Raw genomic sequence first — 14,253 nt, forward strand, 5'->3', positions numbered from 1 at the left:
AAATCTGTAGGAGCAGTGTCCAAAAATGTGTTTGAAAAATTGGGCCTGATGGTGGCGCTATATGGGACAGATTCATGTTGACGGCTCTCTTGGCGCCGCCGAGGCGGGTGCGTGGGTACCGGCCCCGGCTCTCCCGGTCGCTCCTAGCCCGAGTTACGGCATTTTATGTGCGCTGCAGTGGCGGGGGTCCTCCACTAGGGGTGCGACCACTTTTGCTTCCATTCTGGAGCACCAGGAGTCGGTGGTCCCTGGGAATTCCCCGTGAACAGCCCCGTTGGGGTGGTCATTGGTCATTTTAGCACTTTTTGGCGGCGGCGACAGGGGGTCCCTGGGGGTCCCTGGAGCTCCGGGGGTCCCGGGAGGGGTGGAGGTTGTGGATTGGCAGGCAAGGAGTGTGTGTGCAAAGTTTGGCATGGATTGGGGCAACGGTGGCGGAGATATGAGTTGGGGAAAAGTGTGACGTGACGGGCAGACTGACAGACTGACGGACAGACAGCCTGTCGAGGTTTTGGTAGTAACTGCGACCTGACGGTCGCAACCACAGACAGGAGAATGAGTCATAATCGGATACCCGCTGCAATGTTTTTAATACGTCAATTCCTACGTACTTAATTTATAAAACATTGCGAGCACAAGAGACAATCTAGTCATATGTTCCCAGGAAATGGAGACTGATTAGTTAGCCTAATTATTAATGCCACAATGATAGTCCCATAACGATGAATCACAATGCATAGCAGACTGGTGGCACAGCTGTTTGAGATTGGAGTGGGCATTTTACTCATGGACAATACAGTATAACGTCATTGATTCGCCCATCATCTATGATTTGAGAGATTCCCATCATGCCACTAGATTTCATATTTGTGCACTCACATTGCAGCTAGACAAGCTTGATATCGTTGAACTGAAGCTGAACTTCATGTCTCATGGTCCATTAATGTTGCACCCATGATATACTTCCCAGCCAGGGGTGTGTGTGGGGGGGAGCTGTACTTTCTGTCAAGCATGACACAGAAGCCCATGTTTTCTATGCCGAATTTTATTTAATGCTCCCCTTTTTCTAACGCCCAGAAAGTATTTCTGAGCCTAAAATCACAATAACAAATTTGGTGCAAGTCAAGTTTGCCAGTGCCTTCTGCTGTATATAAAGTATATTGCTTTTTCGAAATCTCTTAGATATTTTATTACAGCCTGACAAAAATCTTTAACAGAGTACAGTAGTTCACTCAAAGAATTTGGCTCCTAAATCGGTCATCAAATTATTAGCTTAGGAATGCGGCAAAAACAAAATATATATATATATATTTCATGGGTAGAGTAATTGATAGAAAGTCCTTTTCGAACTACTGGCGTGGGGGTCTGGGCACCCTTGGCCGCAATGCCAGCCTGACAGCGTCTTGGTTAGTACAGCTCTCTACGCTAGCCTGTGAGCTTCTGCGTTCGGGTTGTTCAACTTGTTGTGGACCAAGTGAATTGAAATGAGTCTACATTATGGGAATTGTAATGTTCTGCAGTTTCCAGTAGCGATGAGGCAGCAACCAATTTCATTGTAAGGAAAATCCTACATCCAACCCAATTTGAGAAATGGCGTTTTCATTTTATCCTCTAGCTGACAAGGACCAGAGCACTGAGGCCAAATAGCAGAGTTTTTCCTTTCCGTTCTCTTTTGAATAAAGTACTTTATCGAGTTCTGCAAAAAGAGTAATTTATTCCTGGGTAAGTATTATTATGGTCCGCACTCCTTTGGGGTATTTTTGTACATTTGCACATATGTAAAAAACTTGTCCTCATTTACCTATCGAAACTAAAAACACCCGGGGAGCACGACACTGAGCAAGACACTTAACCCATTAAGTGTCTTGCTCAGGGACGCTTTGACACATAGACCGGGGGCCAGGGGGCTAACCGGGGACTTTGTCATCACCAGACAGCCTCTCTACCATTAGGTGCTCAAATAACCTGTGTGTGTGTGTGTGTGTGTGTGTGTGTGTGTGTGTGTGTGTGTGTGTGTGTGTGAGTGAGTGAGAGAGAGAGAGAGAGAGAGAGAGAGAGAGAGAGAGAGCAAAAAAAAGAGTGCCTCCGTGTAAATATCAGTGCATAACCATTTGCAGATCAGACTTTAACTCTGCCAAGGTGATGAGTGGAACGAAGGTAAAACGATAGCCTTGAATGCATAAATGTGACCATCAGAAAGCACGCAACATCATCTGTAATTCACTCTCTCCGCGATTCACTCTCTCCGCGATACTTTCCCTCTCTATTTCTCATTTTTATTTATTTATTCATTCAATACCCCCCCCCCCCCCCCCCCCACACACAAAGTCACTTGCATTAAACTCATGCCAGATAGAGCAGACTGAAGCTAAGTCTGGTGAAGCTAAGCAGAGTAGAAGGGACACAGCGATGGGTAAAAGGGCAGTGTGGCCCAGCTGTATTTAGGGATGTGTCAAACAGGGAACGTGCAGATGAGAAACAGCTTTCTGAGCTAGTAAAATTGGCAAGGGGGTAGATAAACACTCTGATACAAAGACAAACAGATGAATGGATTCAGAGAGTTAAAAGGCGGAGTGAACGACGAGAGGAGAAAGCGAGTTAGAGGGAAGTGATAATAATAATAATAATGGATTGCATTTTAAGCAAGTTGCGAACTCAAAGCGCTTTACAATGGTCCATTCATTCATACATTGGTGATGGTGAGTCTGAGGTGCAAGTGCAGCTCCAGTGAAGAACAGGTCCACCTTAAAGCAGAAGTTGCTTCATGTAGTGCTCCATGTTGAATCAATATCTGTGAGTTTCCTCGGTCGATGAGCTTCTTTATTGGCAATGCAAAGATTGACTTTGTACTACAGATGCACAGAATGTGCGTTTGATACAATATTTCCATTAGCTTAAACCCTGGCCTATATACTTCATTGACCAGAGTCCCAGAGTTCAGTGATATTTGGACTAACCCTCTAGTGGTAAAATAAATCAAAGAAAAACTAGAAGCAGTGTTCTTTTGGCCTCCTGGTGGCGCTATAATAGGCCAATGCACTTCATAGGCATGTTAGATAATGGTTATGCAAATTGCTCAAAAATAAATACAATTATTAATAAATAAAATAAAAACGGGTTTAAGCGTTTTATAAACTGCTCAAAATGATAGAGCACCCCCCCTTTGACCAATTGGGGTAAGATTGGTTTCAGTGATATTTGGACTAACCCGCTACAGTATTTCATCATGAGAATTTGACTTTTGCACGTATGTTTTAGAAGCAAAAGAATAATTTGCCCTTTGCCCTTTAGCATGAGGTCACTTTTCGCCCTTAAGAGTCTTACTGGTATTAACTTTGGGGAGAATCCTACTTGCACTCACAAGTACAACCGCACCATGCAGAATAAATTATGGATCAAATATCGGAATTGTTTTATTTTTTTTATTTGAACGGAGATGAGCTGTGGAAATGTCTTCTTTATCCTTTCAACAGTTACTTAGAATGTATAACAGCTGTGCCCCGCCTAGACTGGTTTTCACAAATTCTCATCTTCCACACAAGCTTCCCAAACAGGCTGTTCTCATTGAACTGGTATTAATACCTGTGAGTCCAACTGGCAAATCTCTCTAAACGTAGGAGCACTGGTGGAGAATGCATCCTCCACAGCTTATACAGCCTTCGAATCCCTCTGCTAAATCCTTTTCCGCAATGCATTGCAGAATGCCATGAATAATTCACTTTTCATTCTTAGATGAAAAGTGGATGGAGGAGGTGCTTGTGTGTTAGTATAAGCCTGTGTGTGTGAGTGTGAGTGTGTGTGTGTGTGTGTGTGTGTGTAGATAGATACAATGACAGAGACAGACCCCAGTGAGGTAAATGTTGTTGCCATGGCAGTTACAGCTGTCATACAAAAGACAAAAAGAAAAGATAATGAGAAAATCATGGCAAGAATAGAACATACAGACAAGTGTGTGTATGTGTGTGTGTGTGTGTGTGTGTGTGTGTGTGTGTGTGTGTGTGTGCGCGCGCGTGTGTGTGTGTGTGTGTGTGTGTGTGTGTGTGTGCACGAGCGAATGGCACTGAATCCATGGCATGGGGTTCAGTAGTGTCACTCACACAAATATTTACGTTAGGGGCTGGGTTGGTCAGTGCCTGGGTGTTGGGCTGAAGAAGAGGGTGAGGGGCAGAAAAAGAGAGGGCGTGATTGTTTAGTGTCTGAGCCTTGTGTAAATACCAGGGCGACAGATCAGAGGCCAGCTCTAGGGACGGAGTGACAGTTAACATGGAACTTCATCATGGGAACAGACATGTCATCGCTGGGTACTGTAACTCTGGGGGAACATTTGCCACAGAAGGCTTGGGAAAATCATCTGAGACTTCTTGAAGGGACTATATTTGAACCTCCCTTTACTATGGAAATATAAGATCTGGGGATAATTTACGACCTACGTGTTTTTCTTTTTTTAATATGGAAATTAAATTTTGGAAATGACATTGCAGCCGGCCCTCCGCCTATCACACCGACCGCACCCCACAGCTCACTACTAAGTTGTGGGCCGCAGACGGAGAATGCGTGGATACACTGATAAAGTTTCACACTTGAAGGAGTCTGACTGGGAGCCAAGGGAAATATCTCCCAGGCTCACCCACACTTCCTAGACAAGCCTGCGTCTAGGAGGGAGACACAAACCCCACACACAGCTATCAGAATAAAGCCACCGCTTCCCCTTATCAACAACACCAGGGAGATTAAAACTGTTTGTCTCAGAAGCTTCCATTATTATGTCTGAAAATCAGTCTTGCATGCCCCCGATGATTAAGGGGAAAGCAGGAACATAAGTTAATTACAAGCAGCATGAGAAAATGCATTATTGAAGCGATGAATTATCGTTTCTTTTCTTCTTCTCTTTTTGCAATGAATGTGTCATACGCAAGTGTCTGGTCAAAGCAAATCCCTACCAGACATGCTAACACAGCCATTCATGTTGGGTTCAAACCCTGCATTACATGGGCATAGGGCAGGAGTTGGGGGAGGGATTAAAATCAGCATGTTGTCTTTGAGCAGAATAACAGAGGTAACCACAGGCCATTCATATTGTAGCATCATCGGCTCTGCATTCCTACCTGAGCTATTGTTCGTCTGCACCTTAACCTTAACCTAAGCCTCCACTGACTGCCAGTTTGAAGAGGTCGGTGCTGAGTCGGTCTGTGTGACGGGCCTTGTGTGCTGCAGCCATTGTTTCCTCCATTGTTCTCCCTTGTGACTTAAATAAAGAGTCTCCAAAGCCACACAGCTCTAAATATGTATTTCTGCTGTGCTAATTAGAGACTGCCTTTCAGCCGGGCACTGAGCCCAGGACGGTGGATGGCTAAATATACCAAAACAAAAACAAAGCTCCCAAAAGGAAAATTATAAACATTTAGACATAAAATCATGGGCAAAATTGCAAATATAACTGGATAGGTGATTTTGGTGAGTGTTTGCTTTAGTGGACGAGCAGCGCAAACTACTGACAGGAGTTTCTGTGGCAATGTCGCATGTTGTGAGAATGTGGCTAGAGGATGATGACTCAAGAAACCAGAGCGATTTTTAAATGGCAGAAGACAACTGCAACCGTAGCAGTGCAGTGATCCTACAGTACATACAGGGGACATACAATGACAGTGTAAAAAACATCACAAGGATGCAGCTGGGACGTATCATCAGTGATGTAGCCTGGGGTCGACGGGTGTTTCGGGTCTCGCAACATCATACACCCTCGCCCAGGTGACCCAGCCGGGGTTGATCAAGTCCCGACTTACGTCCCAGTAGCTATCCACGATCAGTCCTATTAGGGAAAGACAGGGTCACTCAATGTGCAGCACCGGAACTACTCTGCCAGGATTGGGGAGCCATTCTGGCGCGTGGAAGAACTAGGCTCTATGGGTTGACTCCTGGCCGGGCTCCTCCTACGTCTTACCAGGTCCTCTCCTGCTCTCACCAGGTTCAGAACCTGTGCGTTGCACCAGACCCCAATCCAAACATTCCATTCAGCTGCTGCAATTGAATGGCCCTCCTAAAGGCCTCACCGTGGATTTGTTGGGCTTCTTCCTCACGGAAGACACAGGCTGGGGCGCTAACCCAACCTGCTCCCGGGTGCCGTCTAAATTCCGGCCGTCAACCGAGTCTCCGGTGGTCACCAAACTATTCCTGGTTGTCACATAGTCTATTCCTATGAGCCACTATAAATAGAACTAATAGTGTAAAAAACATCACAAGGATGCAGCTGGGACGTATCATCAGTGATGTAGCCTGGGGTCGACGGGTGTTTCGGGTCTCGCAACATCATACACCCTCGCCCAGGTGACCCAGCCGGGGTTGATCAAGTCCCGACTTACGTCCCAGTAGCTATCCACGATCAGTCCTATTAGGGAAAGACAGGGTCACTCAATGTGCAGCACCGGAACTACTCTGCCAGGATTGGGGAGCCATTCTGGCGCGTGGAAGAACTAGGCTCTATGGGTTGACTCCTGGCCGGGCTCCTCCTACGTCTTACCAGGTCCTCTCCTGCTCTCACCAGGTTCAGAACCTGTGCGTTGCACCAGACCCCAATCCAAACATTCCATTCAGCTGCTGCAATTGAATGGCCCTCCTAAAGGCCTCACCGTGGATTTGTTGGGCTTCTTCCTCACGGAAGACACAGGCTGGGGCGCTAACCCAACCTGCTCCCGGGTGCCGTCTAAATTCCGGCCGTCAACCGAGTCTCCGGTGGTCACCAAACTATTCCTGGTTGTCACATAGTCTATTCCTATGAGCCACTATAAATAGAACTAATAGTGTAAAAAACATCACAAGGATGCAGCTGGGACGTATCATCAGTGATGTAGCCTGGGGTCGACGGGTGTTTCGGGTCTCGCAACATCATACACCCTCGCCCAGGTGACCCAGCCGGGGTTGATCAAGTCCCGACTTACGTCCCAGTAGCTATCCACGATCAGTCCTATTAGGGAAAGACAGGGTCACTCAATGTGCAGCACCGGAACTACTCTGCCAGGATTGGGGAGCCATTCTGGCGCGTGGAAGAACTAGGCTCTATGGGTTGACTCCTGGCCGGGCTCCTCCTACGTCTTACCAGGTCCTCTCCTGCTCTCACCAGGTTCAGAACCTGTGCGTTGCACCAGACCCCAATCCAAACATTCCATTCAGCTGCTGCAATTGAATGGCCCTCCTAAAGGCCTCACCGTGGATTTGAGGCCTTTAGGAGGGCCATTCAATTGCAGCAGCTGAATGGAATGTTTGGATTGGGGTCTGTGTTTACGTGTTTATCCCATAGTTTAATAAAAATGGAAACGGTTTCAATTCATATCAGAATCCCTTTTATTGGCAAGTATATGTTCATATGAGGAATTTGTCTCAGGCACACACACACACACACACACACACACACACACACACACATACACAGTATATGTGCATATAGACAGCATAATAAAGGGATTATCCGCATTCTCTTGAGTAGTTTCTTGAGTTTTTTAACTCATACGAAGGACAGCAGTCTGACCAGCAAAACCGAACGTCCGAAACTACTCAAGAGAGTGCTGATATTCCATTTATTCTGGTATTTACAAAAATCTGCACCCAGTTATATGAAAAGACCTTTTCACTCCTGTAGAGAGTGTGTCTTCTTCTCCAGACGGTATTGAATCGGATAGGAGAGTTGTCCCATATAGACAGCATAGTCATTCCTATTGTCACACGGCTGTTACAAAACTTAAGAGTAAAAGGACACATTTCAAATTCTTTGGTTGATCCCTATTATCCAAACTAGTGCCAGAAGCTAATTTATTTGAATCCTGTGCGAGGAAAGTTGGCAGGGAGTCTAATAACCTCCAGCATGCTGAAGGATCTCTTCCTAGTAGTAGCATACCAAAGTGTATCTGAGGCACTAAATCTTGTCAAACTGGTCATGAATCCCCAAAGTAACTACTTCTTAAAGAGGGGTCCCTAGATATTGATTGATTGAATATTGTATTATTAGTTACAATGAACAACATCAACATGTACAGTAGTCACATTTAAGATGCAGCACGGCACAGGTACAGTTAGAACATCCTGCCCAACAGGAGCATCCTGAATAAGGCCTATTACAGTCTGGTTTACGTCGGAAGTCCTTGGCACTCAAATTACAAACATAGCAACAATAACACAATAACATTCGTTGCATTTACAAAATAAAAAGACATTATATAAAGTGGGGGTGGGTGGTAAAAAAAAGAGGGGTGGGGGTGGGGGGTCTCACTTCTCGCCTGTCTTATGGGAGATGCGATGACTACCACTACCTTCACCTCTGGTCACCTGAAAGGTGACTTTTCAGGGCCGTTTTATGCTCCCTCAATATCCACACCTGGGCTACTAACCCACCAAACATTTAGCCCGATTTATACTTCGTCTGAGCATAAATCTTTGGCTTTTGGATTCTATCGCATCCAGACCCCAGCTCTTTCTGCCTGCTATTTAGGCTACCCAACATCTATCAATAAGTTATCCCCCTACAAATAAACAAATAAAATAAAATGCTCTCCTCTTTGGATAGCTACTAGTCTGGGGCGATAATCAACTTCTCTCCTCCAGTGAAATCCCGGCCCTGCTCATGGGTCAATCAGTTCCTGACCTTCCAGCTGTGCTCGCCGGTCTCTGCCTCTCCTGTCCCATCTCACTCCCAGCGCTGATAGAAGTGGCTGTGAGTGACTCAGACCTCGAGAAGGTGGAATGTTTTACTGTTCGCACATTTCCCCTCGCTGACCTCAAATAACTTCTCTTCCCTCCTTGCAGAAATACCGTCCCTTTAGATCCTTCAGCACCAGCGAGCTGCACGTCTGACAGATCACTGGATGCAGTGGATCAAGTGCGCCTACGAGTGTGTTTGCAAATGAGAGTGCGTCAGATGCAGGAGAATAGATGTCAAGCCACAAGCCTGGACTGGCATGTTCCAGCTCAGTGAAAATGTGCAAAAAAAGAAAAAAAAAAGAAGAAAAACTTATATTGTCATTCACCGTCGGGTGGAAATCTTGTATGTCAAAAAACATAATTTTTCAGGAAATGTAAAAAAAATTACCTGTTCCAATCAATCCCAAGTAGTTATGATTCAATCGCACTCTTTTAATGCTTTTTATTTCTTCAAAATGTATACAACCCACAGACTAAACCACTTTAACTTTCAAAATGTACATCTCATCGCAAAGCGTTGTGAGCTTGTAGATCACCTATATTTGCTACTTTCGCATGACACTATTGTACAACAACATAGGGCATAGGGCATTCATTTAAGAAAAAACATGAACAGTTGCAATATGGAGATACAGCGTTTCTGCCCGACAGCGACAATTTATAAGCTTGACTTGAGGGGTAACAAGGAGCCATTGAGATGAAAGCTTGTTTGTTGATATACTGAGTAGAGCTGTGTGTGAGTGTGTTTGGCAAAGCTGTCATCACGCTGTCATTCAAGTTTTTAGACAGTCTAAAACAGTTATTATTCTGTTAATTTATGTTGTTTATGCATTTGTTTATATTCCATATTTCATGTTGGGTTCCTTAAAATGTCAGACCTGCCAACCCTGGGAATTTTTTTTGAGTACTCATGCGCGGGCACGAAGTGCCCGCGCGGCGCCGAATTTTTGTTGTTTTCCCGCACAAAACAGCGTATATTTTGGGGGGTTCCATGCACCTTTTTGGGTGGGACCTTTACAGTTATGTTAACAAAATTTCACACCAGAAATGTAGCACATTGCATGTCTTGACTTACACTAATAGGAGGAGGCAAGATGTTAGAACAACCTTTTAAATAAAAATGCCATTTGGTCTGGAGAAAAGGTAGGCTAGTATTACCAGGCAATACAGTAATGTTGCTTTGGCAATATTGTTGACAAATCTTTAATAAAATATACTAACTGCACTTGCTCAGAGTTAGTTAACAATTAGCCCAATAGACTAGCAAAACAGTCTCACCAGTGACTTAATGAATGAACATACATCAACATAATCATGTTATTCAAATAGCAAAATAGCTTTACATTGTCAGGTAGGCTATTTACCTTTAAATATTTACCTGTGTCTTTGTTAAACATTGTTAATTGAGCAGCCTAAATAAAACCACCTTTCTGTGCATGATTTGCATGAAGTTGAAAGTATTCAACTCATGTAGGTTTCTAGTGCATTCATTAATTGATATATAGGCCTACATTGTGTATAGATCAAATACCGTCTAGTCTGTATATTCATTCATAGAGGATACAGGCTACTCATTGTTAACAAACCATTAATGTCTTCATATATTCACAGGTGATAAATAACTTGTTCACCTTTAATGTTTTTGACAATACACATAGTCCCCCTATTAAATTCCTCCATTCATACTCATTTAGAGATAGTGGAACAGGGAGCCCAGTATTTTATTTTCATTCGTTTGGATCTTTACTCTAAAGCCTAATCATGGTCAATGTATGCTACAGTTCATTGTACCTGGTCACAAGTTTTGACATTTCCCGACTTCGCTCACGTGCAACACCGTCGTATGACGAAGTATAACACAGGCTTCATACACAACAAGCTGTCGCGGGGGCGACCGCAGTTTAATAGTATAATATTATTGATTCACTTGATTAAAACCCTAACCGCGTCGCGGAGAGGAGCGACAACACCATAACAACCATTTCATTCTCACCATCGTGGCTGCTGACATGTGAATTCACCTTAGCTGAGTGTTATCTTAATATATTACCTGTTAGTCAGACTACTCGTTGCACGGCAGCATTGTAGGGGCGACACCGATGAATGGCACAACACGGCCATTCTCCGTTTATCTTCTTTATAAATTAATCGTATTAATATCGCCGTTGTACAAACCGGGCGGCGATAGCTATGAGATGAGATGAGTAGCTTCTTATTATAACTCTATGATGAGTACTGTAGCGTAAGTGTACATGCTGCACCGCGCTGAAAACCAAAACACACGCATGGCATCCGGTTCAATTCTTCTTCTGCCGAAAAAAACGAGCATATCTTCTGTTCTAGTGCTCCCCAGCGCCATGCGCCCCATTCACACACCTTTCAAGTGGTGCCTGGGAGGAACTACACGGCAGGTTGCAAAAATCTTTGCCTCGTTTGCTGCTGCAGAATGTGTTGTTATACCACGCCGCGGGCCGCGCCCATTCCCCGAAATTGCGTAGCAATGAGGGGAAATATCGTACCTGCGTACAGAGCCTTAAAATGCGTGCTTAGTACGCAAAATGCGTACGGGTTGGCAGGTCTGAAATGTGTGTGAGTAATTAACATGATTAGAACATAATTATTGTAGCTAATTAAATAGCTACAAAACTTTTTTTTTTTTTTTGTGATTTGTTGTTGCTGTATCAAGTAAGGTGCAATGGATATAATAGTAATAATTATTTGAAATAAAGCATTTCCTTCCATTTCAGTTCATAGGGTTTAATGTGATTGATTCAGAAACCAGTCCGTTTCCTCGAGGAAGTCTTTTATCATTGGAATGTTCCAGTGAATTATTGAGCCCCCAGAATCTGTGTACATAAATCTCAGACATGTAGGCTATCTGAAATCAAAACAATGTTTTTTTGAGGAGTGACGTGAACTGTTTGTTTTTTTGTTTTTCTTTGCCTGGCCACAGATGATCAAAGTCTTGGATGGAGATTAAAAAAAGCGATAATGTCCAGTTGATTAAGAACACCACTGATTTACCTATTCTCAACTTCCTGGCGATAATGGCAAACAATCAATACCAACTGATCTCACACAAAATTTGTTTTAAAATAAAAATGTCTTGCACACACTTGCACGCATGCACACACACACACACATACATACACACACGCACGCACACACACATGCACGCACGCACGCACACACACACACACACACACTATCTACATTTTAGGACATCGATTTTATAATTTAATGCGTTATACTTGCTTGGCCTGTAGCAAGATGAGATCTTATAGATCAGCTATTTTTGGTGCATGTAACCATAAGTATATCAGCCATAACTCTGACCCCAACCACTAAACCTAACCTCTAAGTCTAAATGCTTAATTCTAACCCTTTTTTTTAATTTAAGCCTAACTAAATTATGTTTAACCATAAAACAAGCATTTCTCTTGTGAGGACCAGGACAATTGTGCTCACAATGTCTATTTCTAAAAGTCTACTATACTTTACTACACGCACGCACGCACGCACGCACGCACGCACGCACGCACGCACGCACGCACGCACACACACACACACACACACACACACACACACACACACACACACACACACACAGTGAAACTGAGCAGACCTCAGCTTTTAGGGTCCTCTGTTCTCTTTAAAGAGTGAGTTTTAAACACATATCTGGTGAAAAGGAATAATATTATGGTTGAAACTACCTCCAGTATACTTCTACCCAAACAAAGCTCGTAGAAAGTAGCTGATGGCCAAGACAGGGCTACACAGAGGCTGTGCGTGTTTTTCCGTGTAGATATATGAGGACTGTGGTGTGCGGACCGGCACTCATTTTATCTTTCATGCAGGATCCCTGGTCAAAATATGGAATGTTTCCATTGAAACCAATGTCACCATAATATGACATCACCTCCCCATTAACTGAAACGTTTGATTGGCCAAAAGCATTTGGTATACACTGTCAACTTGTGGGCAGAGATCTTACAAACATCATGTTCCCTTAAAAGACAGTGTTGCACAGATGGTAAGCATTTGTATGGTATCAGTTTTCATAGACAATAATGTGTAGCTTGCAGCGAGGCTAGAGAATGGAAATGAGCCCTTGGTGAGTTGGGTTTGATACACACACACACTCACTCTCACACTCACATGCACGCACGCACGCACGCACGCGCGCGCGCACACACACACACACACACACACACACACACACACACACACACACACACACACACACACACACACACACAGTAATACACGGATGTGCACACACAAACTTACAATATACTTATGCATGCACGCACGCACGAAAACACACACAGAAATATGTGTAGGCTACCGATTTGTGTGATATTTGGACAAAACGTGTAATATAATTTTTTTTTTAACAAAAATCAGCCTCCTGGTGGCGCTATAATAGGGCAATATCAAAAGGGTGGCATTTGTTCCCCGTAGTGTGCATGTGTGTGCAGGCCGCGATCGGACATGATTTGAGGCATTTCTTTCAAAACGGGCCACTCCTGGAAACTTTAGATTTCAATCTTGGCCAATCAGGATGGAATATCAAAAATCAAACAGATCCATCTTGATCACATGACTATGGGGCTGTTAAGTCTGACATCATTTTGTAGGCAGAGGAGAACTTTTGGGGCCAAAAGGCCCCAGCGCCTGTGAATCTTTTTACTATTTACTAATTTTTCTTCTCTTTGTTGTTGAAAGGAAAGTGGTAGAATTATACTTTAGTCATTATTTTTGTCTCGGATCTGTTGAAATAGCGAGGGACAGATATTGATAATAAATCTGCTTGGAGGTCTGACTACAAAATGATGTCACAGCTTAAAAGCCCCATAGAGATCATGAGTACCGATTTGCGTGCAATTTGGATAAGATCTGTCGGCCTGGCCAAGACAATAATATATGCATCTATGCGAGGGCAAGCGCACGCATGCATGCACACATAGAAACACGACATCAGTGCCTTACTTCCTTGACTCCATGTTTGCCAGGGGCTCGCTTGAGCGTGTGAGCCATACTGTACTGTACATGCAAGGATCTCTCAATTACAGGTGGAAGACACTAATTAGCGCCACTTACAGTACGTAAGATGTGTCTGAACTGCCCTGTGTGTCTAGGAAGTCAGTGGTATACAAACAGGGGTTTACATTGATGGCCGGTATCACAGCCAGGCCTGATTCGAATTGATGAGAGAAAGGCATTGGATGTGACTTGTTGTGAGCTTGTCTATCAGCTATTTTCATCGTGAAACAAAATGTAAGCATCTGTTATTTTGGAACATTTTTGAAAAGTATTCAAAGTGTTGAATAATTTTGAATTTTTTGAGAACTACTGATTTAGAAGGCATTTTGTTGAATCGTCCTCAGGTCTGAATGGGTTAAAACAGACAGATGTACATGTGTTATGTTTTATGCAGTATTGTGTGATGAGTGTACCATTAGGTTAGAAGAGACAATAAACCACAGCTTGGAAACCCATGTATTCTTCCCAGTGCAGCCTCTCTCCACTGTCTTTTTTGCCCTGAGTGGTCTAATTCAGCTGTGC

This window comes from Nannobrachium achirus (genome assembly GCF_963921795.1).
Source record: "Nannobrachium achirus genome assembly, chromosome: 2".
Lineage (NCBI taxonomy): Eukaryota > Metazoa > Chordata > Actinopteri > Myctophiformes > Myctophidae > Nannobrachium > Nannobrachium achirus.